Genomic DNA, 9,952 nt, shown 5'->3' on the forward strand with positions numbered 1-9,952 from the left:
TTTTTTGCTTGTTTGTTTTGTTTTTTTTCCCTTGCTCTGGATCTCTTCTGTTCAGCAGCTGGGAGACACCAGCAAGTACAGATGTAGGTGTCTGCATTCTCCAGCCAACATGAATTTCTGCAGTAGGGTTTATACACTGTTCTTCGGAAAACATCAAGGATGGAGAAGCCTGACAAGGAACTGGAAAACAAAGTACTGTCTCTGTCTTGGTTTGGGTTACTTTAGGTGCCTTTAAAGTTCAAATACCTGTGAATACTTCTCAGTATGGATATGCCAAGTGTCTGGAGGAAGCACAGCTTTGTAAATCTGGGTATCAAAAGCGTTTCCATCTTTCTGACACTAACTTAAATTTTTTGAGAAGTCAAAATTCCAATTAAGAAAATACCCGGTGTCCTTGGTAGATCTTTTTGTTTTGCATATGAAGTAGTAACAGCCCAAGATATAGATCTTGAAAGGTATCAAGGTTCCTACATCTGACTCAACTGTGCTGTGAGTCAGGAGCTGGAATATCTCTAAATATTCAGGCTAGATTATCTTTTCTTAACGAGGACAAGGAAGGAGTAGCTCTGAGCATTACTGTAATACAGATACTTTCTAATATTCTGCACAAGTAAAAGCTAAAATGTTCATAAAGGATTCTATAAATTCCTGACAATGCAGGAATAGAAGCAAACACAAAAACTGATTGATTTATTTACTTATTATTTCAGCCTGTGGAACAAAAAATCTGGGATTACACAGTCTTCTCAGTATCTCAGTATAATGGTCACCATCCAGGGAACAATTAAGGACAAGGAATATAACAACATTTTGTATCGTATCTTAGAATAACCCTTTAGGAGCCTAAACCAAGAAGGCTCAAGGGAAACTCAAGATTAATATAAGTAGACTGAGGATTAAGCAACTCAATGAGGAAGGAATATGTACTTGCATCAGTGTAAATTAGGCAATTTAAGAGGAAAAAAAGTGTTCATATATGGACATTGATTTGACTTTAGGAAGAGAATCTTATGGAGATTTTCAGACGAATCGTTTTTGATTTTTTGATTTTTAGACTGAAATATTTGGACCTCCATGTAATTAATTTAAGCTAAGTTACTTTCCTTTAGTTAAGTAGGGTTCATGCATCCTTTAGAATAGCCTGTGGATGCTACAGGGTAAAAAACTGTTACAGCTCATTGCTTTCTGACATTTTAGGAATCAAGACGTTAGTATAGATGTGTTCTTTTTTTAATCTGATTGTTCTGGTCCAGTCTTTTTAAACAAAATACCATATAGCTTGTAAAAGCAGTTCCAGTCTGCAAAGGAGCTTTTCAGCTGTGGCAGCATTATATATTTTAATTGTGGCTTTTAGGTGTATAGACCAACTTAGGAGACACAGAGAGATGKGAAATCTGGCAGCTGCTTTTCTTGCATCCTAGAATAACTCTTTGGGGGCCAAGACAGGAATATGAATAAAGTGCATTTTTCAGAATAGCTTTTACTCAGTTGAGAAAAAGTGTTTTCATTCTCTAACTTAAGTGAGAGAGTGCTGGCTTTAAGGTGCACTGCACTTGTCTTCATCCCATCTCAGTATTGAGACCCATATGTACCCGGAGAGAACAGTAAGCTTACCGTGCTAATGCGTGCACACTTTAACCAAGTTAATCAGTGGGACAAGATAAGCAGCCAAAATTAAATGTTTTGCAAGTGTTTGCATAATCTAATATATATTATTGGAATGCATTTTTTGACAAAAACAAGCAAAACAAAAGAATATCTTCCTCTCAAAATTATGCRTGTATTTTTAAATTCCATGTCTCTGCTGATTCATATTGTTGACAAAGGTATTTATGAAGCTACATTCTCTTTTCTGATGCATGAATAAATAGAGATAATGCAGTGTTTTAAACCAGTCATTGCTGTCTTCTGTGACAAAGCAACCACATATTTGAGAATAGTTATTTCTGCCTATATATTTTTGTGGGATTAAAGTTTAAAATTATTTTCCAAATATTAATCTCTACAAAATGGAAAGGCAGGCATAAAATAAGCAGAGAATTAGAATGGATAGGAGGCTGTCAATAAGAATTATTTTGTAATTGATTTTTTTTTCTCTGCAGTTGCCATTGATTCAGAACCTTAATGTGCATTTGTTTGTTTCTAGAAAGAGATAACAAATTGAATTTGTCAGTGAGAAGATGAAAGCAAAACTTCAAGGTTTGCTTTCAAACTAGTTTTATGGAATGAAAAAGATGATTTGTAATACATGATGCTTAACACTGGATAGAGAAATGTGCTGAAGCAAATCTTGAYTGTCATTTCTAAGAATTGTATTTCTGTTGATATTTACAGGTAGAGCTTCCACTGTCAGCTCAGAGAAATAGGGAAAAATGCAAACTGTATAAGATAAACATGTTTTCTTACTTGTGGAATCAAACTCTTAGTGAACATCAGAAATGAGAGGCTGAAGGTCTAACAGTCTATGCTGGATCATATAAGTTGATGGTAATTAGTACAGTAATACTACAGTTAGAGTGTAAAATGAGAATTAAGTATTGTTTKTTTTAATCACTCATTCTGTAGAAGAGAAAGTCCTACAAGTACATTTTAGGCAGTTTTTGTGTGAAAGAGTTGTTGGAGACAATTTGAGATACAGGGGTATCAGGGAAATAGGTTAGATGACCTCCTAGTTTTTTCCATCTTTATTCTCCAACTCTCTATTAATAATTAATTATTGAGAACTTAGATTATATCATTTATTACTCTTTTCCTGGGAAACTTTGTCCTTTTTTATTTCCAGCAGAATACTATTATTTTTCTTTTAAAATTTGTTCTTTTCTAAGGACTCTTGTTTGAATTTTTTCTGTAGAGTTCTACCTATTTCCTTTGTCAKTTTTTTTTCTGTATCTATATAGCAAATCACTTTTTATTACCTGAAGGTTGCTGCTTGGGTAAATCCTGTGATGTTTCTGCAAACTGCCTGGATAATGGCTAGCACAAAAATGGTGAACAGAAATCAAAGATAAGTATGTCCAAGTAGTTGCAAGAGCTTATCTTCATATAATCTTGATAACAGAAGAAATTTCTTTTCTAAGCGGGAAGGGGAAATGTATTCAACGTATACCATTAAAAATGAACTGGGTGGCTTTATGAGAAAGAGTATTAACTCCTTTTGTCCTGCCTCTGGAATTTACCTATTGTTGTCGTAGAGGTGCAGACTTATAGTTGATCAGGTAGGACCTGGAGATTTGTCATGGAAATTCAGAGAATGGAATCAAACTCTAAATACCTCTTCTGAGATGAATGTGTTTTGCCTTCCCTCTCTTCAACCACCTGTGTAAGTCATATTTCATAATGTCTTTCAATGTGTTCTGTCCTTGGGATTTTATGGTCAGTAAACTCCTTTGGTAGGATTTTCATCACCAGTTCTTTAAGCTTTTGAGATAGATCAGACAGCATGAAGATGCTCTAGAAACCTTGGTTCTGGTTCTGAAGGGKCAGGGAGAGAAGGGTTCCTCAAATGCAAGCACTACAGAAGACAACCTTATAGCTTGTCCAGGTACCTCCATGCAACCCTTGTGCATGGGGAGGGGCAGGCACATCAGCACAGCGCGTGTTGCTGTGCGAGATCTGGATTATGCTATGCTAGCTGTATCTGTTGTAGGTAATTTAACTCTCTGCCTGTGAGAGCTGAAATGGCAGCAGCTRTTCTAACTTTTCCATGTGAACAGTGTGTGATCAAAAGTTATATTTGTCATCTCTAAACTGCTCTGGGGCCTGCCAAGATTATAGTTTCGGATATTCATCCTGTATATACAGTTCTGAATAGTGGAGGATGCAAATTCAAGTACTGCATTGGAGACTGTACGAGTGGACGTAAGGCAGATTGGACTTTTCTTGGAGCGTAAAAACAGGCCTTACGGCAATGGGGTGCATACAGCAAATGGGGGGGGGGATGCTGCTATGATAACAGCTTGCTCTAACAAGGGCTTGTTTTCATTTCCATGAAAAGCCAGTGTTACCTCAGAATGATGAATAAACACTAAGATACTAGTGAAGTTGAAATACTATATTTTTTTTTTTCTACAAAGTGATCCATGATCAGGGACGTATCAGTGTTAAGCACTTAAATTTGACTTCTTTTTTGAACTATGTTCTGGAAAGGCCTACTTCTCTATTGGCAGTATAGGAAGACCAGCCTCTCTTAGTTACCTTTCTTTCAGGCCTAAAATTGGGCAGAGTGAATAGCTCCCTCTTCCTTTTGTTGATATTATTTATCAACCTTGCAGAAAGAGTGTAGTGCTTTTGGCTTCACTGGGACTTGGCAGCAATCAAATTAATGCACAGTAATTATCCTACTGTCAGAACAAAACACCTTTCCATCCTGAAGGCACAGATTTAAGGACTAGGGTGAAACTACTCCAGATACCTCTGCCCAAAAGTAGTGAAAGTGATCTGGATTACTGCTTCTGGTCACCACGTCTCTAACAGGCGCAGGCAGTATGTCACTTAGGATGTCTGCTAAAGCTTTTTATAGCTTATCATGGAGGCGGTAGTGCTGATACTGGTTGTGCTCCATAAAGGACAGAAGAACACATATATCCAAATTCCACGTGGAGCTTTGTGGACCTGCTCCACACACATGTGGGAAAAGTACTGCAGGCACAAATGAAGGCTGGGAAGTGCCAGGTGGTAGTTTCTCCAGTATCAGTGTTGTTGTATCTTTGAAGCTGCTGTCACAGAACCACAGAAGGTTGGAAGGGACTTCTGGAGATCATCTAGTCTCCTAAAGTCTCCCAAAGATTTCCTAGTGCTGGTTCYACTGGGGCTTGAACCCAAGACCTTCAGCATGTAAAGCAGATGTGATAACCACTACACTATCCCTCCTTATGACTGTGATCAGTTGTAAAATGAGTTGTTATAAATCACAAAGATACTGTATCATTACTGCTTGAATGCTGGCTATATTACTACTACACTAATTGCATTCAGCTTACAGAAATCCCCCTTGCAGTTATCACTAGATATGTTTCTTTGCATCTTGACATATACTGCTGTGCAACTTAGTTGTTCTGTGCAAATGACTGCTGTGTCTTAGTTGTTTAAGTGGCTTGATAGTGAAAATAAAAGCCAAAAACTCTATCAGCACAACCAAGGATAATGCTCAGTAAATGCTGATTTGTACAACTGAGTTCATGTATGCTTATTATAATTTAATAAATTATTCTTTGTATCAAATACTGTAACAGAAATAGTCCCAGCAACAGGAGTAGCTAGATTTGTAGTAAATCTTGAAGAGCAACTGGGAAACAGGATTTTCCCAGAACCAATAATTTTTCTGTATTTTCTTAATGCTCAGCAATTTTGCACTTTTTCTAGGTTATGTGCTAAAGACCAGAGATGCTGAGGTAGTAATGGTCAGTAAGATACCTGTGCTGCAACAGACTGCATTCCTCCTTGGTGAAACTCCATTGGTGGTGGTCTCTGAATAGTCTATTCCTGTGCAGCATGCAGTGGGCTGATGCAGTGTTTTTCCCCTTGAATTCCTTCTATGTAATTACATTATCACACCTGCTAGAATAATAACGTATTACACAAATAAATCAGAGCTGACTTCTCTTACTTCTTRCAGGTACGTAAATGCCTGAGTTCTTTTTTTTCCTCCTCCTCTCCTCCTTTGCTTGAAGCCTTTTTTATTTTTTATTCACTGGCTTTCTCTGATATGTATGTCTTGTATTTTAATTGGTGATATAAAGTTTAAGGCTCTCTCCAGCTGAATGATTTCCTGCCTCTATTGCAGCAGGATTCAGTCTAGGCCCTGGTGTGCCACATAGGGAGTACAACACACCTTGTCACAAGCACCCCATATGAATTATTTTTAAGGGAGGATGAAACAGGTGGATCATAATGGGGAAACAGAAGGGTAATGGCTAAGTGCGTTTTTTATGGTAAATACTCACCTGTTTCTGGCATGTCTGATTGCTGAGATTTTTCTAGGTATTACCATTGCAAATAAGCTTGTTACTAAACCTTGTGTATCTAATGATAGATAAGTTTTACTATCTAGAGTGCCTGTTACACAAACCAAAGAACATCAGCAGTGTTTTATTATTCACTCACTGTCTGTAGTTTGCAAAGGGAACTTTCTGTTCCCTTTAAAATTGCTTTACTTTCAGTGGAGATGAATAAAAGAAGGCTCATATCTAAGCACTCGTTCAAATGTGCATCCTCTCTTCTGAAGGAGTGCGGAGACAACTTTAGGTGTACCTAGTCTGTAGCTGCAGGGAATAATCCCCCTGTCACCAAGAAGACTCCTGGCTTTACAGTTTGTGGACATTTGGCACAACTATCCTTGATTCTCGAGAACTCACAGCTGCCAGTATTGCCCTATCTACTTCCTAACCTGCTCTGTCTCAAATGTGGGCTGTACTCAAAATGAGGAATAAAAAATGATTAATGCAAAAAGTATAAAATGCTGTGGGATTAATTCTGTCACTTCACTTTCATGATACTGCACTTTGAACCCAAAATAATAGGTTCAGCATTTGTGGAGAACTTTGACTGTTGGTGAAGACCATCCTAGAGGTATATTCGCCCCCGCCACTGCTTGGTGTGCAAACTGCGATAAGAGGCAGGTGGTCATACTCACGGCTGCAAATCCACYGTGTTCAGGAACGTTGTTCAAACTGCCAGAGGCCTGGCCCAGTGGTGGAGCAGCAGCTAGAAGCCAAATCTGCAGCCAGATAAAATTGTTCAGTGATGTTGGTTGCTGAGAGCTGGGGCAGAAATCCAGTAGTCCAGTACCTATCACGCGGTTAATTCAGGGGTTTGTCAGGCCTTTTCAACTCTAACTTCAGTGAAACTACTGACCTAAGGCAATTCTCATTTGCTTGTCTTTTCCTCTAGAGTTACAAAAGTTTCATATTAGCCAATATGAGAAAAAAAAATGCCTTAAATCCATTAAACTGAAGGGTAAAAGTATAGTTAACGGACAACAAAAGAATCATTAACCAGGCTGCCCAGATTAATGTTTTCTAATTTAGCGAACTAAAGCAATGTGAGCAACTATGAGGAATGAAACATCAAAGAGCAGCAGTCAGCATGCATCATCCTCAGCAAGAGCAACAACGAAAGGATATTTAAATTTTATACCAGAAACAAAGGTCTCAAATTTCCTGGTAGTGTTGAGAAAGGAAAAAAAGCACAGAATCAATGGAGAATCGACAGGGTTAGACAGCAGGTGAGAAGATGGGGGCACACTTGTTCAGTCAACTGCAGAGACTGAAGCCAGTGTTAAAAGGTCATGATATTCTGCCCCCTCCTCCATTGAATTTTACTTTCAGGGAGAAATTGTGAAGGTGACTTTAATAAAGTTGATGCATATTATCTTATTAAAATGTCATGCCTCTGGAATACAGGATAAATCACAACAAAGCTTAATCTATCGTTTTCCTAAAAGCAACAAATGTTAGCAAGGATTCCAGAGCAGCACTAATTGCATGTGTAACAGTGGCTTAACATTTCAGCTCAAATTCTGAATGTTTTGGGGGTAGGTGTTTCTTCTGTGTTGTTGTTCAGGATGAAAATGCAAATATTCAGAAGTTTTCATCCATTAAATTCAGCCGTGTTTTGGTATTCCTGTAGTGAGGGCGTTTTGGTATTGATAAAAGATGCCTGCTAGGCTGATTGGGAGGACATGAACATTTGGGTTTGAAGCAGCTGTCTGTGGGCTGGGGAGAAGCTATGGAGCAGAGGCTGGTTTCCTGAAAGAGATTTAAATTTTTCCAGGAAAATAGAAATAAAATTCCCCTTCACATTACTTTCTCAACATTAGATCATGCCAATGGAAATTTTCTTCCATTCTTTAGTAGACTTCACAAGAAAGGTAAAGGCTACAGGTGCTTTTAGTGAGATGTGTTAATGTTATCCAAAGCTTCCAGATTTTTTTTCCCCAACTTTGCTCTAATAAAGTTCTGTTTGCCATAATAATAGTGCCCTGCTGTAGTTCAGGGAAGAGGATTTAAGAGTATATATTAAGGCCAGGTCAGCATCTACTGATATAGAGGATGAGAGTTCTTTCTTTGGGGATTTTGGCAGAAAACTCATGGATGGGAGGGTGAGAACTTTGCTTTGTCTTTTCAGGAATGTATTTTCTTAGAAGGGATTTCTCAGTATCTTCAAATTTTCCTCTGTGCTTCCCTCTACTAGCTAAAATAATCTTTCTCAGATTTAACTAGCTGTTAATCCCCTATGAGTTGATCTTTTCTAAGCTCTGGACCAATCTGATTGTAAAAGTATTGTTGTGTGTGGTGAAGGAGAGAAGAGTTTGCAGATGTTGATGCTTGAATCCGCCTAGCTATTTCTTCTGAAATGTAGATACTGTGTGTGACTGCAGAGAACGKTTGGGGTCTACTGGTGAAGCTATGACTTCCCACCATGGCTCCCAAGGCAGACCTATTTGAGGAGGACTTCAACTGTTTCCATTCATAAACTGGCTGCATTTTAGACTACTTCCTGAGGCTCCTGCCACCCCTTTCAAGCAGTGATGAGAGAACTCACACAGAAAGTTTGCTAGTGGCTGGCTGCCGTTGGAAGGAGCTAAATATGAGCAATGACAGAATGACAACAGACTTTAAAACATTTTATCTGCCCAAACAATATCGAGTTGCTCTGCTCTGGAGGCAGAATAACTTCCCATTTATGAGTTATGATACTGGATAACATTACACTGGATAGTTAATAGTTATAATGTGGCACAGTTCAGACAGGGATATTTCAGGTCCTTTCAGAGTTTTTAAATAACTTCTTAGTGAATGCTTTGCTTCATCTGTAACATTTGCCTGTGGAGCTTTACTGATTTAGTTTTGATCAAACTTACTGAGTTCCACATTTTTTGAAAATTGTGTATGCTTTCTTCATAAGACTCCTGAGCTAATACAGTCATTTTATTTATTTATTTTTTAATGTGGTTGAACTGATTTTTTTTTAGTGGCTCAGGACTATGGATCACTGCTGTGTGAATTTGCTTTCATCTTGGCCATCTGACAATGTATTGTCTCTCTTCTAGGCCCACACTGATAAAACAGATGGACATCTGTTGGCAATGGGATTAGGACATAATGTGAACTCAACACAGTGCTAAAGAAGTGGACCAGAACAGAGGCAACTGAATGACTTTTGATTACTATTTCAACCTAGAGGCTGGAATAGAAGTTGAGGGGTTGTTACTTTAAACAGGTGAGGTCCTGTGGCTGTCCAGGAGTGCAAAAGGATGAAAATGTTGTGTCTGTGCTGCTTACTGTGATTTGAGGACACATGTCTGGAAATATTTCTGTGGAAAGGAGAGAGTTGGAGAGAAAGGAGAAGTTGGTGTGTGCSCAGGAATTGCCTTGATACGGAGCTAGCTGGGGTATGCATCCAGACCTTGAAAAGGATTTTGGTTTCCATAGCTTAGAGCACAAAGCTACTTTTGYTCCATTTTGCATATTGTGCCCCATGCAGCATGCTGAGACTGAATAATCTGATGCAACATACTTAATTCTTAAAGCTCATTTGGTATAGTAGTAGGATGCAAAATGACTGATTTTTCTGTACAGTCTGGAATTGAATAAGATTGGGACATACTCATTTATCTTCAAGCAAAGAGTTAATGTTACCAATGTCATCAATTTACCTATGGGTGTCCCCACTGCCTGATATTACAGCATTGGTCCTGAAATAAAAGAAATAGCAATAGTCATTTAAGCRTGTTTCTATATATGTGCATTAATCATTCTCACTCAGCACAACAGCATATTAATAATTACATGTGATTAATAACTGATGTTTATATTGTAACATTTTTCTTGTGAAAAAATGTCAAAGTTTTAAAACTGAATCATAATTTTAATATTAAATATAGATTTTGCAAGCAGTACCGCAAATAGGCACACGGTGGCAGGCTGATGACATTTTTAAGTAGATGTCTTAA

At 38.1% G+C, this 9,952-nt stretch overlaps 1 long non-coding RNA gene across 1 annotated transcript in view; it reads left to right on the top strand.

Annotated features, from left to right (window-relative positions):
* Window positions 1–9,715, top strand: part of LOC146601969 (uncharacterized) — a 13,395-nt gene extending 3,680 nt beyond the window's left edge. Inside the window, exon 3 of the long non-coding RNA XR_014896193.1 lies at window positions 9,050–9,715. This is a non-coding gene — a long non-coding RNA (uncharacterized LOC146601969). The remainder of the gene's footprint in view (window positions 1–9,049) is intronic.
* The last annotated feature ends 237 nt before the right edge of the window (window positions 9,716–9,952 follow it).

Source organism: Rhea americana, unplaced genomic scaffold, assembly GCF_003343005.1.
Source record: "Rhea americana isolate MKP2758 unplaced genomic scaffold, rheAme1 scaffold_0, whole genome shotgun sequence".
NCBI lineage: Eukaryota > Metazoa > Chordata > Aves > Rheiformes > Rheidae > Rhea > Rhea americana.